Raw genomic sequence first — 19,890 nt, 5'->3', positions numbered from 1 at the left:
GTGCTTTTGTGCCCTTGTGAAATCCTGCCATTGTGTCTCTAAAGGTCATTCCATTAAATAGAAGCTGCAGTGATCTTTATGAAGGCAAGAAAACCCCCAAAAGTGATAAAAGAGCAGCCACACACAAAGCCTTTGGTAACTCTGATACTGAGTCAATGAGTTGCTTGACCTCTTGGGGGTGCTTCAGTGTATTTCTGCTTCAGACTGAGTTTTGGTCTAAACCATAAAATAGTTTTCTCAGCACAGTTACTCAAAATGCAGGGGGAAAAAAAAATCAGAGACATAATCCAGTCAAAGAAACAGGGCTACTGAAAGCCCTCACAGCAGTACACTTCTGTGTATGGGGAAGGATGCCAGATTTCTTCAGCTGCTGCTAAGGCTGATGAGATTGGTTGCCTTCCCTGAAAATAGCCCAAGGCTTAAAGCCATTGGGCTCCCCTACTCCTTGTTCATATGGATGTGCAGATAAACCAGGAGTCCACAGAACTGGGTGTCTCTGGTCTTTCCTGTGAGACTGATGTGGAACTGTGGACTCTGACCCATGGCTTCATGCTTTTCAGGCTATGACAAGCAATGGCACAGCTTTCTGCTTCATCCCTATGAATGTGGGATCACTGAGGACACTTGAGGGCCTCCAGGATTACAGACATTGATTGCTGTATAGCCTAAAATGTGTATGTGAACTATTTGAGGACCAATTAGTGACAGTGTTTCAATTTAATTTTTTTTTTTTTTTTTTTTGTGATGAAAATGCTGCCCTGCTGGAGGGATGTCCAGCCAGACTGCCCATGTGAGCTGTCTCAAGCTGGAGCCAGACCCTCAGAGCTCAGATACTCCAGGAGCTTGTTTGCTTTCCTGACATCTCCCACTGACCAGGTATTAAGGAGCAGGAAGATGGACACAAGCAGGCAAGAGCAGGTCCTCTGAATTCCGCCTTGCCATGTGCCCTGACATCCAGGCTCCTGTTTACTGTTTGATCAGCTTGTGTGCACTTTTCAGAGAAGACATGAAGACAGCCTCTCTGGTCCAGCTGCAAGGGATACCAAATTCAGAGCTCTCTTCCAAAGAGGACACTTACATTTTAGACTTCTGGAATTTCAGGGTAATATTTACCACCTAAGGATAATTTCTTCATGCCTCAGTTTAACTCCAGTGCAAGTCATCCACTTCTTGGATGGCTGCTAATGGATTTTTCAAATAGCACAGAGCAGGAGCAAGGGCTGGGAGCTTCACCCTCTCCAGAGTAGTGTCTGTAGGTAGCAGAGGGTCCAAGCACCTGGATTTGAGCTTGGCACGAGACAAAGGCTGCTGCTGATCATCTGCCTTTAGGAGGCAAAAATGCTGTTGAGCTTGCAGCAACATGCCTGACCTAAGATTGGAACAGCTGATTTCACTGCAACTATAAAGCTGAATGAGGATTTCTCCACTTCCATGCAGGGTGGGACACTTTCCATAAGGATCTGTCAGGTAAAATTCCAGGATAGCACTGGCCAGAAAGTGTAATTAAAACAGCTCGACAGTTAAATGTCTCAAAAGAACTTTTTTTTTTTTTTTTTTTTGGTGAACTTCCAAATTTCAGTAAATATTCTCCAGGAAAATGAAACAAAAGGAAAACTAGTTTTGGACAAATTAATTTCAGAATTTTGGTATTTCAATTTAGCATAGGATGTTTGCAGTTTAATGTATTTATTCCCTAAGTTTTAACTACTAGTGAATGTTTTACATTGCTACTGTCATATTTGATGATAAAAGAGCTGTGTTTGCTTCAAAAATAATGAATTGAGTTTGCTACTTTGTAATGGTTGAGATATTTTATCTGTTTTAGATCAGAGTATCTTCTGTTTGTATCATAATGAAACTACTAATATAAATAGACAGCACTTTGATCTATAAAAAGCACTTGTTTCGACTTATTGTTGAGTAACAACTTACTGTTCTTTCAGATTTTTAAAATGAAGGAATATCTGTGTTTCTTCAGGAAACTCTTCCTGACTTCCTTTAGAATTGCACTGTAAAATAAATATATTTTTCTAACACAGCATAATGCAAATCCCACAAAGGTTAGAGAGAATTTTACAGTGGTACAAATGCATTTGTAGCTCCTTTCAGCCCTCCTGCAGGAAGCAGCCAGGGAGATGGAACTCCAGTGTCTTTTCCTGGTCAGGTGCATGTGAGCAAAGCCCAGGTGTTTTGAACCTTGGCACCTGCCTGCTGTTGTGGCAGAGGAATGTGCTGCATTCTGGCTGAGCTGTGCTGCCCAGCACCCCTGGGCCCTAAGGCTGGGTGTGGAGGGATGGGGATTGTTTCTGTTTATGAATGAGCACAACCTGCTCACCATGGTGTTGGGTACAAAAGGATTTCTTCTAGGGCTGCTTCTGGCCAGGGGTTGCTCATCTTGTTCCAGTGGACTCTGAATGCAGCCTTCTGTAACATGGGAAAGGGAGCAAGGGGATTGAACAGGGTAGGAAAGAAGAGAGGATGGATTTCTGAATTGTTTCATGTGGGAGAAAGGGTAAATGTTGCTCTTGTTTTGGTGAAGGGGAAAGTAATTTCTGAGGCATGAAATGCAAACTGAGACTCTTGTATCATTCTGGGAAAGGGAATAAATTGCTTGGAAGAAACTCAGCATTAAAGAGGTTCCTGATTTTTGACAATAATGGCTATCAGAGAATGATTACAGGATCCTGTGTGGAGAGAACTGCGAGACCCAGGTAAGCAGAAAAATCACAGAAAGTGCTGATAGAAAAGATATGTGCAAGATTAAAAATAAACACTTATTTTTTTGTGGATGATTTTTGCCAACTGCTGGGAGTGGCCCTCTATCCCTGCTGGAAAATATTTTGCTGTGTTCTCAACTACTTCATTTTATTCCAGCAGGTTTGATTACTTAAGGGCATACATTTGTCTTGGTATATGATTATGCAATACATTTTCTAGTGGCTAGAAACTAGAAGTAATATCAAGGTCACACTTGGTAACCAAGGAAATAAGATGCCAAGGTTTATAGATATATCTTTCACCTGCAGAGTTATCTCCTGCAGATCAACATAAAATAACAATGATGGCAAAGTCTGGAAGAAGTTTGTACCATTGCTGTTGCAGGTCTGTGGCTGCATGGAAGATTTCAGCCTCAGCAACCACAGTCACCAGCACCTTCTCCACCATTTCACAACACCCCTTTCCTTTTGCTCAGACCAGCCTGAGCAAGGTGCTTTGTGAAGAACTGTCTGTGCTATTTGTAGGTAAAGGACTTGCACAGTCTGGTCTATTTATAGATAATACAGTTAATCTCATCTTGAAAACAAGGAGAAAAGCAATATAGACAGTGGCAGCTGTGACACTAATATATTATATTTAGCCATCACATCCTCTTCTAACCTGCTGTTTATTGAATGTCACTACTGCACACAATTAGTCACTGTTTTGTCGTTGCTGGCTTGTGTGGTCTCCTATCTCTGTGCAGCTTTACAGACTCGTTAATAGTTAACTTGTGATTTTCTTCAGGGAGCTTAACAACCCAGTTTATTAAAATGTTCTAACCGTATTTAGCTGGGAGTTTTATATTGTTCCAGCTTCATTTCCCACACAGCTGTACGTGCTTCTTGCAGACAAAAGATCCGTACAGTCCTATTTATTTATTGATTACAAGATTCACACTGCTTGGGAACAGGAAGAAAACAGCAGCCAGTGGCAGGTGGAACACTTTTTTCCAATTATAGTTGAGAAGTCTTTATCATTAGTCCACTTATACCCATCAGTGCATTCTGGACTGACCTGCCAGTACATCTTCCTTGGAAAGTTACCCTGTCCAAGGCTGTGTACTGAACAAGATTGTCAAGACTGCATCCAGCATTGTGTGTTTCCTTGACCTAACCACTGGTTAATACTGATTTTTTAATGTTTTTTTTTTTATTCTTTTGCAATTTTAAACACTTCTCTTCTATATATAAGAAATCCAGAGCTGCAGATTAGGATTGACCATGAGACCCATGAGAGAAAACAAATGTGGTTATATCAGCAAATGATCTCTTCCAGATGGCCATGATTCTACAGTTCCTTGCTCAGAAAAGGCTTGGTCATTATTTTTGTTTTGTCATAGAGCAGAAACTTGCTATAAAAACCTTGTCCCAAAGCTCATCTATGTATAACACTAAACACATAAATAATATAGGGAAAATGTTTATATGCAGAAGGATGATTCTGTCTGATAGACACTTGAAATGTGAGACAGTAATGGTACTAGTAAAGATAACCTTACAGTTACACACAGTACTCATAGTTGAATGTTTTTTTCTCTATTTTCCATTTTTATACTTACATCCTAAAACCAGATAAAGAAGGCTATTTTTTCTTGTAATAGAAATATTCCTTTCCAAACTATAACATGTGACATGATAAGGTGACATTTTAGACTTGGTCTATGTCAGAATGATACCAAAAGAACAGTTAAGACAGCAGCAAGGAGAGATCATGTTAAAGGCAGCTAACTTCTTTCTGACAAGTAACCAGGAGAGCAGCTCCTGCCAGCTTGTCAGTGCAAGAAACAAACCCTATGATCTTAGTTTCCAATGTCTGTGTATCAGCAGTGGCTGACAGAGAAGCAAATCTGCTTTTTATCGTCCTTGTGCAGGCTGCTGGAATGTCACTGTGGCTAACCTCTGACTGTGAGAAGGACAGGACACTGCAGCAACCTCAGAACATGAGAGAGAAATGAGATACCATAAATAGTGAGAGGGAGGGGAAATTAGCTGAAGAAGCCTTCTGGAAGAAATGTAACTCTTTGTAGTTGCATGTCATCTTTTGTGTGTTCAGAAAGCTTGGGTTTTAGAGGAGCTGTATCCAAACAACAGCAACAAAAATCTTCTCCATGCTGTTCCCAAGAAAAGACCCACAGGCATCTTCTGGTCTATGTACACACTAAAATTATTGGGATTGCATCTCAGAGTATAGAAGCCTGTTTTCTATTTACGAGGTGGTGAAATACAAGTGCAGTAAATCAGAGGTTGAAAATTTGAAACTTCTCTTGAGTTAAGGAACCAATATGCCCTCACAAAGCACCAATGATGAATGTTTACAGTTTATTGACTCTCTTTGAATTTGCTTGTTCTGCACCTTTGCTGATCTGGAACAGCATCAGCAGAGGGTCTCTTCCCCTTTGCATGAACTGCATTTAAGAAGACCCAAGTCATGTCAGAAAGATTTTATGTCCAATCAGTGATGTTTGTTGAAGAATGATGCACAAATTTCCAAGTGCAAAAACCTTTTAATGATTTACCATGACTCAGAAACTTATGATCCTGCAAGTAGCAAATGTATGTGGCAAACAAAGTTGGCCAAATCTTAGAAATACAGATATATTTTATTTAGACTGGGAAAGTCACTATTTTCTGTTGTTTCCTGTAAGATGGAATTTCTGTTGAAAAGAGTCTACAAATACCAACACATGGGATTTCTGAAATGAAGTATGACCCCTGGCAGCTGCTGGCTGAAATTGGTGTGGTGCTCACTGGGCTCAGTGCTGCCCACCTCCTGAACAGCAGCTGTGACTTTCAGGATTGTGTTAATTTTACTCAGTGTCTGCTCCCTTCCCAGGTCTGGATTACTGTGATGTGTCAGCCCTCTGGAAGCAGTTTCAGAGTTTCTGGGCCCCCAAGCCAGTTGGCTCCCTTGCTAGTAGGGGCTGGCTGCCTGGCAGTCCCTTGGAATCCCACTCCACGACCCATCAAAGATGCTGATCCCACCCCCGGGGTGATATCAGCCTGCTCTGACGAAGCCATGTCATGCTGCAGAGTTCACAGCCATCTTTGAGTGGGAAAAATGATTAATTGATACTCCCAGAGACACTGATACACAGACACATCATTATCATTAGTTCCCTTGCTGTATAATTAGCAGACATAATTCAATATTTCTCCCATGAACAAAGCATTTACCATTTATGCTCCACCTGCCCTTTTGGCAGTGTCCACAGCACAGAATAGCTGAGCAGGACTGCCAGCCCTTTCCAGCCTTCATCCTCATGCCCTGGCACACAGTTGCAAGGCAAAAGTGATCTAATACCCATTTCCCAGTTGTCTTCACACAGTTCATCCTTATGTCAGCCTATCTTTTCTCCAGATCTGCATCTCTGTCCTTGGCTGCCTGGGCCCACTGCCTTCTGTCACTTCAGTAAGGTGGCACTGCTGTATTTTCCACTGCTGCATATGCTCACTTTTCTTCTCATTGTCTCCTCCTTCAGTTTACTGAGCTCTCTTCTGCCTTCAAACCTCTTTTTCCATATTGTCTGTCACTGGGGAGCCAGAGCTTCCCCTTCCTACTTCAGAAGCAGTCAGACACAGCCTTTTCACATCCTATCCCTTCCTCTCCTGTTTTTCAATAAATCAGTCTCTTCTGCCTTCTTCTCAGGACTCTTTCTATTAAACACTGTCTTGATATGTTTTACCTGCTCTTTCACCATTTGTCCTGGAGCCATGACAAAGCTTTCTCTTTGTCTTGCCTCATTCATCTCCTTTCCACTCAATAACCCCAGCCCTTCTTCCACTGGGATTTGTTCCACCCAATTTGTCTTGTTTCTTAAGGCTTATTTGATTCAGCTATGTGTGTGTTTATGTGAGCATCTAAATCTAATGACCCATTCTTTAACCCATTGGTAAGCTGAAACCTCAGCAATAACAGAGTGAAGATCTTAAAAATACCAACTTCCTGCAGTTTTCATGAAGATTGATGACTGGGTGAAGGAAAAAAAATCTGCACTTGCCTTTCCTGCTGGAAAGGCTTCAGCACATGCTCCTTCTTCCAGTGAATGCACAATTATTAATTACTGTTAATTATCAATACCAGGAAAAACTTTGCTCAGAGTTTGCATTTTCCTTGACAAAACTGAGTTTGTGTTTTCCTTGACAAAAGAAAGTGAAGTCATAAGAAACAAATTTTTAGAGAAATCAGACAACAGGAATTTTGTTGCTCACAGAACTGCTCTTTTTTTGCTCTTTCACTCAGTGTTTCATTATTTAACTTTGAAGTTTTACTTTTTTATTTCATATCTACTTTTAGCTACTTTTATCTTGGTTTTATCAAAATGTCTCATACAAATTTTTAGTCACTCAGGTTTCTGGTTTGACCTCCATTTGTGAACCCATTCTTTCTGCATCTTGGCTTCCTCTTCAAGGTATCCCTCTTTGTGCCTCCAATTTCACCTTTATGCCTTGTCTTCTCCCTTAATGCTTCTACTTCTGTTATTTTCTGTCTGAGGACTCTTCTCACGAATGTCAGTTCCTTAGTTTTGTAGTTGCTGATGACTGCCACCATCTCTGAACACCTTCTTTATAGTCTGTGTCTCTGTAAGGAGAAAATTGCCTTTTAAATGCAGAACTAGAAAAAAAAAAAAAAGAAAGAAAGAAAAAAAAAAGAAAGAAAAAATGGATAAAAAAGGCATTGATTTTTCTGGAAGAGAAGAATAGAACCTTTTTGAAACCTCTTAAATTAATTCATAGCCACAGTGAAAACTGATCTGCCCTTTTATCAGACTTGATAAATTTTCATGGAAATGTTCACAGTTCTGTCTCATGCAGAAGTCTTTCTCTTATTACAAGTTGAGATGCAGATTTATTTGAGACATGTAAAATTATTCTGCACTATGGTTCATGTAATGAGAAGCCTGTACGGCTTTCAAGTCATACAAGTCTTATTTTGCTTATTTTATTCTCAGTGACTTCTCAGTAGTAACTAATATTTTTAAAAAAATAGTGGGAAATGAAGTTGGGACCTTCTGAATGGAAAAATATCAATACTTGGCATTGAAATCTCTTAAAAAACAACAAGAAGAGACATGAAAAAAAGGGAGCAGGATAAATTGTTCCTTCATCCTGGAATATCATCTGTATTGTTTCAGAAATACCAACAATGAGTTAAATTCAGCATTTCAGAGGTAAGATCCTAAATCACATACTTGCAGAGAGAATTTCTTACAACCTGAAATAAAAGTATAAGTGATGCAAGAAATCAAGGACAGAAGTCTTTTATAATTGAGTGGCAGATAATGAGAAGCAGCAGAGAATAGATGCTCTCTAGTGGGGCTGGTTATGAGGGATGCTCCTCATTCTCAGTCCAGGAGCACAAAGAGCAATCTCTCCAGCAGAGTTTTCAATCACTGTATTTCATAAATCCCAGAGACCACACACAACTGCCTGCATAGGAGTGAAATTAAGATCCTGGACTAAGTGAGAATTTGATTTTGCCCTGAGCAATTTCTGCAGAAAATTTCCTTGGTACTTCAGCCTGTGAAGTATTGCAGGTACAGTGTTAGGAGGGATAGCTTCATTTCCACAACCAGTGAGAGCTCCTGAGTGACAGTAGGTTCAGCTCCCAGACTCATACCAAAATTGAGCAAAAAGAAATCAAGTAAATAGGAGCAAGGAAATTGCAGCTTGCTTGTGTATCATCAGATCAGACCATAGCTCTTACACTAACATGAGATAAATGGGCACATCATACTTGACGTGCAACAACCTCAGTTCTGACCAATAGGTGGAGAGTTTTGAAATATTTTTTTGTACCTGGATTTTAGTCTTTATGTTAGGCTAGAAAAAGAAAGCTTTTCAAAATATTATTTAATATATGTGTCAAAACCTATTGTGCAGAGAGCAGTTTATGCTTTAAATTTGTAATAGCTGGCTGCCTTGTAATGTACTACCACTCATGTAATTGCCATCAAATTTTAGTGTTTTGGTCGAATAGTTATTTGCTGTTAAGTCACAATCTGCTTCTTATGCACTGCTTGTAGGGAGCTATGAAATTATCTGTCTATGATAAGACAGGGTATGGAAGTGGGTAGCAGTTGAGGCTGATAGTAATGGTTATATAATTGCAGTGAAATGTGGAGAGATTCTTCAGGTCACTGTTCTTCTAGAGTCTGTGCAGACAAGTAGTTAAAAAGTGCCTACTTTAGTTACAGGAAATGCTGTATGAAACATGCAGGAGAAAGGGGAAGCACTTATGGGTACATGTAAACATAGTTAAACAAAAATAAAAGTAGGCCTACATATTTTGTCAGTGAGAATCTTCTTCATATGAGAATTTCAAGTGGAATCCAGCAGAAGTTGCAGACAGACTGAATCAGCTGCTGGAAGAAAAGTGTAAATTGATTAATATCATCTCAATAACATTGATTTTGTATCTCAGATATTACAGTGTTCATTCTTTTCTCCATTTTTAGTGAGAACAGTTAAGAAGCATACTTGCTTTATTGCCGTATTCTCAAGTCTTCTCAAAATCTCCCTTGCCCCTGGATTAAATGCCAAACCTTTCCTCACTTGATTTATCTTGCTTTTTTTCAGTTTTCTGTTTGTTGTTGATTTCAATTTTCTGGCATTTCCTTTTAAATTTGTGGGATTTTATTCAATAAAATTTATCCAGGAAATTGAGTGAAATGCAACCACTTAGGTGGAATATTTTCCCCAGATCTTCCCTAGCAGAAAATAAAAGCAGTGTAAACCTCTGCCATTATCTCATTTTAATCTGTTTCTGCTTTCAGCTTATAGCCTCACTAAATTAGCATTAGAGAAACAGACCTTTATGTTAAATTCATTGCAGGGCTGTGCCAGCAGGACTAGTTGCATTTTAGTGGTCCCTCATTGCCTGTTTGCACAAAATTATAGCAAAGCCCTGAATAGTAAATTAAAATGGAACACAACCTTTTTATGTTGAACTTCAAGTAGTTGAAAGCTTAAGCTTCTGTAGAACCCCATTACTATTGCATAAAGCATGTTTGCCATATTTAAAATTCTGATTAATTAAAAACACTTGCAGTAATTAACATGCATGCTAGAGGAAGCCAGAAATTATCTGCACAAAATTACTTGTGGCTTATTTTGGTGTACATACAAGAAAACTTGATATACAAACTCTTTTCCTGGACTTCTGACTCCATAAGTAACACTATCTGGGTGTCTGTTTTTATGTTATTCCTCACAGTAGGTTTTTCTCTTACAGGCAGCTCTGTCTCTTCGAGCAGAGTTCTGGTCTCTGTGTATTTCATCCTCCCCAGTATGTGACCCAGCAGTTTGTGACCAGTTCTCCTCTTGCTTATTACCACTATTTTTTTTTTTTTTTGTCAATGAGCCCTTCTTTGTCTTCTTCACATGTACTATTGTATTAATGTAATATAATATTAATTATAGGAATTGTAGGAAATGTAACAATTAATAACTACCGCTACAAACTGCAGTGTAACCAGGGTTGTTGAAAGATGTTGCCAAATTATTTGAACTCAATGGCACTTATCAGTATTTAAGCCAGTGTTTCACCTTACTTCCCTGCCATATAGTTCTTTCAAAATAGGGCTCTCAAAATCCCACAAAGATCCATAATAAGATGAAGTATCTATACATAATTTAGGACTAAAAATTGCTAAAAGTATATAGTAAAAGCCCCAGTTTTATAGCACTGCATCCCAATAAGCTTCTGTTTTATTTTACAATCTGAGCAAGAACAAGAGTAAGCCAAGCCCATCTAAACAGTAAAGATACAGTGCTGGTTTTCATGGAGGCTTTTAACAAAATCTATCTGAAAAACAGATTTTACTTGATTGCTAACCTGCAAATGCATACTGAATGAAATGTGATATTATGGAAATGGATTTAATTATTTCATAAATACAAATAAGATTAAGGTCCATATCAGTTTGTAGCAGAAGATGTGCAAAATATTTATTCCACAGGTTGTTTTGTTCTTGTTTGCGTCTGGACTGCTCAGGAACATGTGATCACTACATCACATTCAGTTCAGACCACTGAACCTGCTTCAATATCATCACAGCATCTTTTTATTAATCTCCATTTTGAGATTTTGAGTTGATTTTGATGATGCTTGTAAAAGTTACTGTAGAGTCTGTGGGTGATCTGTTTGTTCAGTGTCTGTGTGTCCAAGCACACACACAGAATGGAAATTGTTCATCTCATAAAGCAGGCAGAAGGCAGATACTGAGTCTGCAGCTCCCCTGAAAACTCACCTAGAATTGCAAAGGGAGTTCACCTACCAAGACTGACTTTGTGGATCTGATTTTTCTACCTATTCTAAGGCTGTGAATTCAGTGTGGTGCTGATGGTAGATGTTATTCTTCTTCCCTGGTTTACTAACCAAGGAACCACTGTGCTTCTTCATGGATATGGCACTTCTATATGAACAGTCTGTGAAAGACAAGCTCAATGCCTTTTAAAGACCTGTGCATTCTTCCAGTCAAAACCAGCACAGTCCCCCAGCTTTACAATTAATAGCTGCATGTGCATTTCAAAGAAAAATGCTTCTTCTTTATATACAAAATTTCCTTATTAAAATGACCTCTGTGCAGTGCTTCATATGGGCAATTACAATGTTTTCTGTGCATGAAGGTGGAAAGAATTCAGGTGACTAAAGATGATTTTTAGATAATATAGAACAGGATTTTAGCAGTTAGAGAGACCATGATACTTCTCACAGTGTCTGTCACTTACTTATAACTTTGTATAAGTCTAAGTTGTCAGGTGTAAGATAATGTGACATTAATTTTTCCTGCATCTGGAAATAGACTATAATAGTTATTGCAAGCTGGCTGAAATGCTTTGGATTTATCTCCTGCTTTACTGTGCACTGATTACCCCTTGTGGACAAGCCCATTAGTCTCTGTTAGTGTGTTAATGGTTTCCCTAGAACACTCTGCAGCAGGACTTGATGGTGGAGTCACCTCATTTTAAAAGTAAAGCAATTTGAACAAAAATCATATTTGAGTCAAAACTTTCCTAACTATTTAGGAAACGATTTCCTAATTATTTATCCCTCTTCCCTCTTTCTCCTGTTTGCACATGAAGATGATTTCATACCACACCACCATGTAAGTTTTTTATCATTGTTTGAATAATTGCATAACTCAGTCAAGAAAAATATAACCAATATAAATTCAAGGTGGTTACACCTTTTAATACCAACAGTTATGTATTCTGTATATCATATAAAGTATTATTAACTCTTTGGGGTTACACAGAAATCAGTTTACCAGAGTGTGAGGATGTCAGACTACCAGTATTTGCTGGTATTTCAAACTGGCACTTGTTGATAATTTATTTGATTAAAAAATAGCATATCCAGATTTTGTCATGCTTTGATTATGAGGGCTGATTTAGCTTCAAATTGTAACAGGTTTATTTAGTAGTGTGCTGCTCTAGAATAGGAAGACAAGATTGAGTTTACTGTTCCATGGAGTTGAGGAGGTAAGGCTTCATTTACTGTGAAATGCATCACTGAGGTTTTCACCCAAGAGCCTGTACTGGGTGTACTGGTCAGACAAGAGGCACAGCTAGCCCAGTGTCCAGTGCCCAGCACCAGCCACACAGAGAGGACCAGGAAAGAAACACAAGGCAGGCAGGAAAGACACCTTTTTCCTAACATATCCCTGCACTCCAGCTGTTTCCAGCTGTCTTTCCTAGGGCTGGATATTTGGCAGTCTTACATAACCATTAGAAGACCTCTCTCTGTGCCCATGTGAGCTTTACTATCTGCAATTGTGGAAAGATCTTGCACAGGTCCAACACCAACAAATGAAACATTACCTTTCTTGTTTGCTTTCAACCTGGCTGCTGCCAGCCTCTTCTCTGGATGATTGTAAGGTCCAATTCAATCCAATCCAATCCAATCCAATCCAATCCAATCCAATCCAATCCAATCCAATCCAATCCAATCCATTCTTTTCCAGACCTGGGAGCCCTAACTAATTTAAATCATGCTCTAAATGGAAATATTTCCTTTTGCCTTCCACCATTACTGCTAGATTAGACCTTTCTGCCCTTTCATAATAGAAATTGTTTGGTAGCTTTTAGAACAGCTGACTCCACAACTTCTATTGCATGGAAATATTTAACCTCTGTATATTTCTGTGTACATGTATGTCTCATTATGGAATGGTGCAAATCTGTAAATTTGCTGTTTTCAAAGCAGGTCTATTTGTTTAGACCAAATGAAGCTGTCAGTGGGGATTTGCCTTTCTGTTTGTTGATGATGATGTAAATTTTATAGGTGTTTGAAGATTTTTACAGCTTTTGTAGTCTACCTTAAAGATAATCAATGACCTAAATCTTCAAAATAATCTCTGTACAGAATTAAATCATAAAGAGAAGCATGTAAAACAAAGTAGAGTTGTGTTTTCTCCTTTTTGGACTTATGCCTACTTGCCAATTGAATTGGGTCTGATATTACTGCCCTGGTGAGAATTTGGATTATGGAAACAGGAGTCCCTTATGTAATTTATTCCATGGGTAGTATGAGAACAGAACATATTTAAATAGTGAATACTTCAGTGCAAATCTGACAACAGTGATTGGCGTGGACGAGTAGCCTTTATAAATGAAAAGTCTTTTAAATTGTGCACATTTAGAAGAAATATTCAGTAGCATTTAAATTAAATGTGAATTGAACTGAAATGAAACCAAGGAAGATCATAAAATAAGCAAAGTGAAGCTGACTAAATGCTTTATTCAAGGAGCCTGTGGAAGTAACAGGAAGAGGTGTAGGCACAGTCTGCCTTTTTAACGACCATGTTAAAAATCAACATGCAAATTGTTTATGCAGAAGTCAAAACCAAACCAAGCAAACTACCTCAGAGCTGGGCAGCATCCCACCCGCAGAAGATTTGTTACATCATGCCTTAAAACTGCCAGCAAGAGCTTTGGGGAACATGAGCACTGCAGTGTTGCAATAGACCCAGCACCACCCAAGGAACTGGCACACAGAGCACAGAGCTGGGCTGTGCCTTGTAGATCTGGTCACAGTTCTATTGCACGAATTCAGCACATAAATATTAACCTTGATCCACACATATGCACCTCTTCAGTAGTTTGAACAATATTGGAGGCAATAATGCCATAAAGAGTTGGTTGGCAATATCTGAAGGAGGTAACATTCAACAGGAAGTGAAGCAGATAACCAACTTCTACATTCACCCTGTCACATGACAAACTGCATTTCACAGCTAAGATGTAAAACAACTCTGTCCCTCCTTGTTGCCTTTTGAGCCAAATTTTATGCCTTTATGAGAATGGATTTTAGCCTCTTTTTGGCCCAGTTAACTTTGGGTAGAAGGTGACAGCTTGAAGAATTTGCTGCCATATCAGAGATACAGATGCCCAGTTTTAACCAGCTGATTTTGCTAAAACAGTGAAATTAAAGGCTGACTAGGGCTATAGACTCTCACACTTAACTAATTAAATGCCTTTTATTACTGAATAGTGAATGGAGACATTTGCTGTGGCAGAAGGTTATTTGGTAACTGCTAGTTGCAGATCTTCCTTTGCCTGTGCTCTATTAGTCTCAGCTTCCAGGGAACCCTCAGCAGTGTTCTCAGAAAATACAGCAAGTCACAGTAGAGGCAGAGCCCTGAATCCTCAATAAGACTTTCTAACACTGTCTTTTTATTGCTGCTGAGGAAGGCATTACTTTATTCTTAGCCTGAAAGCGTGTGTGGCCAATAAAATTCTGGCCTCTACACAAATGCAGATCCAAAACTCCTTCACTTATTTATATATTTTTAGCAAACAAAGAAATTCCAAATCACATAATAGTCTTTCATTAATCAGTATTCTGTTTTCTATTGGTTACTGATTTCTCACTTCTCATGCTAATTAGCTCATATTTTTCAGTCTTTTTAGTATCTTTTTTCCAGGTAGGGACTTTTCAAAATACACATACTGAGTCTTTGTTAGTTTCTTCTCTTCTGGTTTCTGCAAAATGTCCTTGTAGTCCATAAATTCTGTGCTTGTTGTATCCAATTTCAACAATACATCACTCTCTCCCAGGCCTTGCTCATTGAAGCATATCAAGGTTAGCTTAGCAAAACTTAGAGTTTCATTAATTTTCCCAAGCTCTATTCTCACACTAGCTGCTTATGACAACTTTGCTAAATGCTGGCTAAGAGTAATTTAAGAATAACACACTATTTATAATTTATGTATATATATGTAGTTTACAATTAAATAATTAATTTAGCAGCTAATTAAAACCATTAACTAAAATTATTAAGAGGTCCTATTGTTTCCAACACTTCTAGAATAATTTCACTACTTCTGTGCTATTTCATAGTGCCAGGGACATCGGTGCCTATGCTGCCGTCTCTTAGTTACTTATACAATCAGCTTTATCAAATAATAATAGTTTCTACCAGTTTCCCTAAATTATGCATGGCACAGGATGTAAATCTTTTTCAAACTATTTATCACTCACATCCCTCAGTGTTGATTCTGGGCCATATTTTCCTCTTGATGTCAAGGAAAAGGACAGATTCCTTATGAAATTACTGCCAAAACCATACCATTAGCTGGAATTAAGCTGGTTAGGCTCCTGCAATGAGCTGCCTTCTGTGCTACATGATCGTCTAATTTGTGAAGCCTTATTTAAAAATGCACACAGTGTGCCAGGTGGAAAAAAGCTGCACGGAGCTCCACGCTATTCACACTTACATGAACACAGGGATTATCCTTACATTGTTCTGTGTCCACATTTCTGACATTTTCCTTTAGAAAACTGGTAGCCATGGAGCTTTCCCTTGGTGGGCACGCAGCAGCATTTTGGGAAGTGTGGCCTTATATTCTCTTTAAGCTTCTAAACTGACTCTGTAGTATCTGAGGTCCATTATGCAAAGCCATCAATGTAACAGGGAGTATTTTCAACTGCTCACCCTGCAGGATCTCAGAGCATTTTCCAAAACAATATACATGTGTCATTTACTGAGCACTGTATGGGGCTTATTACAGCTCAGTAAATATTTCACCCATTCAATAAAACCTTCATTCAGAGCCTACACAGGGTGGGTGTCTGCAAGAGTTCAAGAGTTGAAGGGAGGTGGCAATACCAGAGAACATAAAATCTACTGAAATAAAATTTCAACCAATAGAACTGTTAACAGCCAAAAAAATCCCCCAGGAACAGGGTGTGTGATGAAATCTTATGATAAAAAAGCAGCTCACCTGCATTCACTGAAGGTTTGAACTTTAAAACAAAACACTCCAATGCAATTACCCTTCCCAAGATACCAATAAAAGAACATCTTTGTCATGCCAACAGAGAAATAAAACTTTGCAATAAATTCTGATGAAAACCCCGTGTCCAATACCATTTAACAAGGTAGCATTGGTATCTGATACATCCCATTGCTGTCCTGTGAGAGCCACTTTTACCTGGCCACCTCAGGTCTCCTCTGCACGTGTTGGCTTGCTGCCTTTGAGAGAGTTATGTCACCATTCTGCAGGTGAGAGCAGGAAAGGTAATGGTGAATAGAGTTATAAAGTGATAAACAGAGTTATAAAGGTCACACAAAAAGTCAACAGCAATGATAGGAGAAACATCTTCATTCCAGTTCATCTATTGCAACCCTATTTGTCTACATTTTCAAGGTATATCTACCAGTGAGTTTATCCTGCCAGGTTGTTGCATACAAAATGTGTGAGGTCTTGTGCAGCTGCCCTGCTGGATGTACAGGTTAATGTAGCACAGCTACACTAGATTTACACACTCCAGCATGCCAGTTCCACACCTGCCCATCAGAGGATGGAGCAGAGTTTTACAGTTTATTGGCACAAAATTTCAAAAGTAGACAAAAAAAAAAATTAAAATCTGGACAGAATAAGTCAGAGGAGTGGATTGGGGAAAAAAAAATGTAGACAGGAAATCTAGATCAGTTTTACAGTGCTGGTGAAGCTTGTAGGTACCTCAGCCCAAGGGAGCATTTGGTCTTACTGAAAGGCAGATTGCATGAATTGCATGATTATCCAGCAAAACTAGCAAAAGCCACTTCACATGTTTATCTTTCAGCCAATTCACGTATTTCTCTTTCTTCTTGGAAAGAGACTACCCACACTCAGAGTAACAGAATAGCATGAAAATTTCTCTCCACCAGCGACCAATAATAATTTCTGGCAATAGCATCTACTTTGTTCATGCCAGTGCATATTTTGAAACATTTCAAACTATTACAGTAGAGATTTCAAACGTTATTTTACATGTGCATGTTCTGATTCAGAATATTTAGAAACTTGTTAACAAGAATAACTCTATTATTTTAAGAGGTGAAATGGTCAAAGGTTTTGGACATATTTTTAGAGCTGTATTGATGATGAGAGTGAGGTATGGCTGACTGCCACACAAAACTCAGAGAATTCATTGGCAGATGAGACACGACCTGCATCATTTGTTTAGGTGGGAACAGAAGCTGCTTTGCTCACCCTGGATATGTAAAATACAATGTCAGTCAGATGGGCACACACATTTCTGTCCATGAGTCACTGCTGGTCACCCTCTAGGACTCTGCCTTTAGAAAGTACTCCTAACTTGCTTATGCATGCAAATCCTTTTTGGGTTTTTGACTAACTGACATATTTGCAGTAATTGGAAATACATGTATAACAATACAATTTATTATTAGATTCTCTAATAACATTCCTTTAGCTATGTAAAGTTTAGTGTTACTAAAGTGTGAAAAAGAAAATAATAAAAAATAAGCTTATAATATTTATAACAGGTCTGAAGGCTTTCTGGGTTGTGACTAGCCTTTATAGGGGAAGGAACCCTACTATATAAATCTTTCTGCTCCAAGATCTGTGCTGCCATTAATGTGTTTTTAACTCCTCAGTGTTTAAGCTATATCTACATATGTCAGTTTTCACCAGTTCTCTCTCATGGCACTTCTATTTCTGTTATCAAATATGAACTTGGCTGTAGGATCAAGAGGAAATAGAAGCACCAAAAGGAAATAATGATTTCTATTACAATATGTTTGTAAAAGATTATGTAAACTTTTCACCCTTGATGTCTCCAATGACAGAGGAGCTAAGCTTTCTTCAACTCTTCCCTGGAGGCAACTCTTTGAGTTCAGACAAACATCAAGTCTTATTTGAACACAATAAGAATGTAGACCACGTTGGCTTTATAAGATTGCTTTCTGCACTAGCCGTCATAGAGGGTGGAGTAAAATGCTGCAATTTATCAGTTGTTCTGTGGCCACCCTGCAAAGATAAATTCAGTTAGGCGGAATTAGGAAAGAATTTTGGTTTACCTTTGCTAAGATAAGACTGGATAGATTATAAACATGTTCCTAGCTCAGTCTATCTACCATCTGCAGCTTACAAGGAAAGGGAAGAGCACAAAAAGAGGCTCATCCATTTTGGGTCCTTACGAGGTAGGAATCCTTACTTTGGTGCTGCAGACTTGTGGGCATAACTCCCAAATCAGTAAACCACTTCTCTCTTGATTCCCCATGCAAATTAAAGTTTTGTGCTACCAATTCAGATAAAATAAATTTTAACTTCACACATGCACCATATTAATATCCAATTTTACCTCAGAACTGAAAAAAGCTTGCAAACAGTAGATAGCTTATGATTAGTGCAAATAAACACTACTACAGTAGCCAAACACATATTTGCTTAGAAAGCAAAAGTGGGTTGTTTCAGCACTGGCCAGATCAGTAACTGCTTTCTGTAGTAACCAGATCCTAACCTGGGCCTTGTTCTGCTGCTTTTTGTGCTGCTAAAAGGTGTTGCAATAGGTCAGCTTAATCTGGCAAAATCGAGGAGAGAAGGCTGCCTTAGACAATGCTTAAATACTTAATCTAAGAACAACCAGACTTTACAAAATGTGTACCTGTATGTTACCAGAATTGAACCCCCCTGGCTATTTGTTAGAGATGCTCTGAAGTAATCACTTGAGTGTTAATTTGAGAAAGGTGAAAGGTTAGCAAGGAAAACTGTTTCAATTCTTCTTATCATACAAGATAACATTTTTCGAAATTACCAGAGAAGTCTTAATTATTTCTAACTATATTGAATAATTTTCCCTTGTTAAGGTTAGAAGTAAATTGATTATCAAAAGAATACAGAGAAAATTACGAAACGAGATAGCCAATTCTAAAGCCTGATATCTGTGCAGTGCCTCTGAGCATTACTGACAAAAGCTTTGTTTCTCTCCACTAGCTGACAGCTTTCTGATTACAGTGGGACACTAAGGGAGCTGCCACCAAGTGGGAATGCTGGATGTTAGAAGCAAAACCTTAAACAACCTTGGCACTTGGTGGAGAAACAACACAGATGGGCATACCAGAGTAGCTTGCTCACAACAGCCCTTCATTCCCTACAGCCTTTCACTCCCAGCAAAGAGCCTGGTGTGTTTTTAACCATCTGGAAGGTTTTTTTGTTTGTCTGTTTGTTGGTTTTTTGTTTGTTTGGGTTTTTTTTCCCCCCAGGGATAATGAAGTTTAATAAGTTAGAAATAAAGTCTTGAGTTCATCTCTCACTGTAGCAAGACCCACTTCCAGAGCTGCAAGAAGATGTTTTGCTTCAATTGTAGAAGAGCTGGTGGAAGTGAAGGCTTTATTTCTTTCCTGCGACTGTGGGGAATTTATTTTATTTGATGAGATACAAAGCCATGCTGTACACTTAATTGTTAGCCACAACCTTTGCTTTGTGTCAATGCCGCCAGAAACAGGAATGCAATTCAAGTGAAGGCCCTGAATATAACTTTTAAATTTCCAGGTGGGGTACAATATCTGGTTTATCTTGCCAGCACTTGCTAGGAGGTAGATCCTTTTTCTTAATCTACTTGCTAATGGAAGGAAAAACTGGTCGTTCAAGTTACATGTGGGACATGTGACGTGAGAATGGGCTGATAAGTAAATTGCACCGATAAATTGATTTTTCTTGCTCATTAGCTGTTTTTCCATTGGTGCCAAATACTGATAGACGCAGTAACAGTGAAATGCCCTTGGGAAATCTAAGAACTATTTCAATTGCAGCTACTGATGTAATAATAAATTCACATAAATTAGTCAAAAAGAAAACAAAATAATTGAGTCTAATGAAAGCTTAATTGAATAAAATG

This window comes from Erithacus rubecula, assembly GCF_903797595.1.
Source record: "Erithacus rubecula genome assembly, chromosome: 6".
In the NCBI taxonomy this organism is placed as follows: domain Eukaryota; kingdom Metazoa; phylum Chordata; class Aves; order Passeriformes; family Muscicapidae; genus Erithacus; species Erithacus rubecula.
This window is presented reverse-complemented; position numbering follows the sequence as displayed.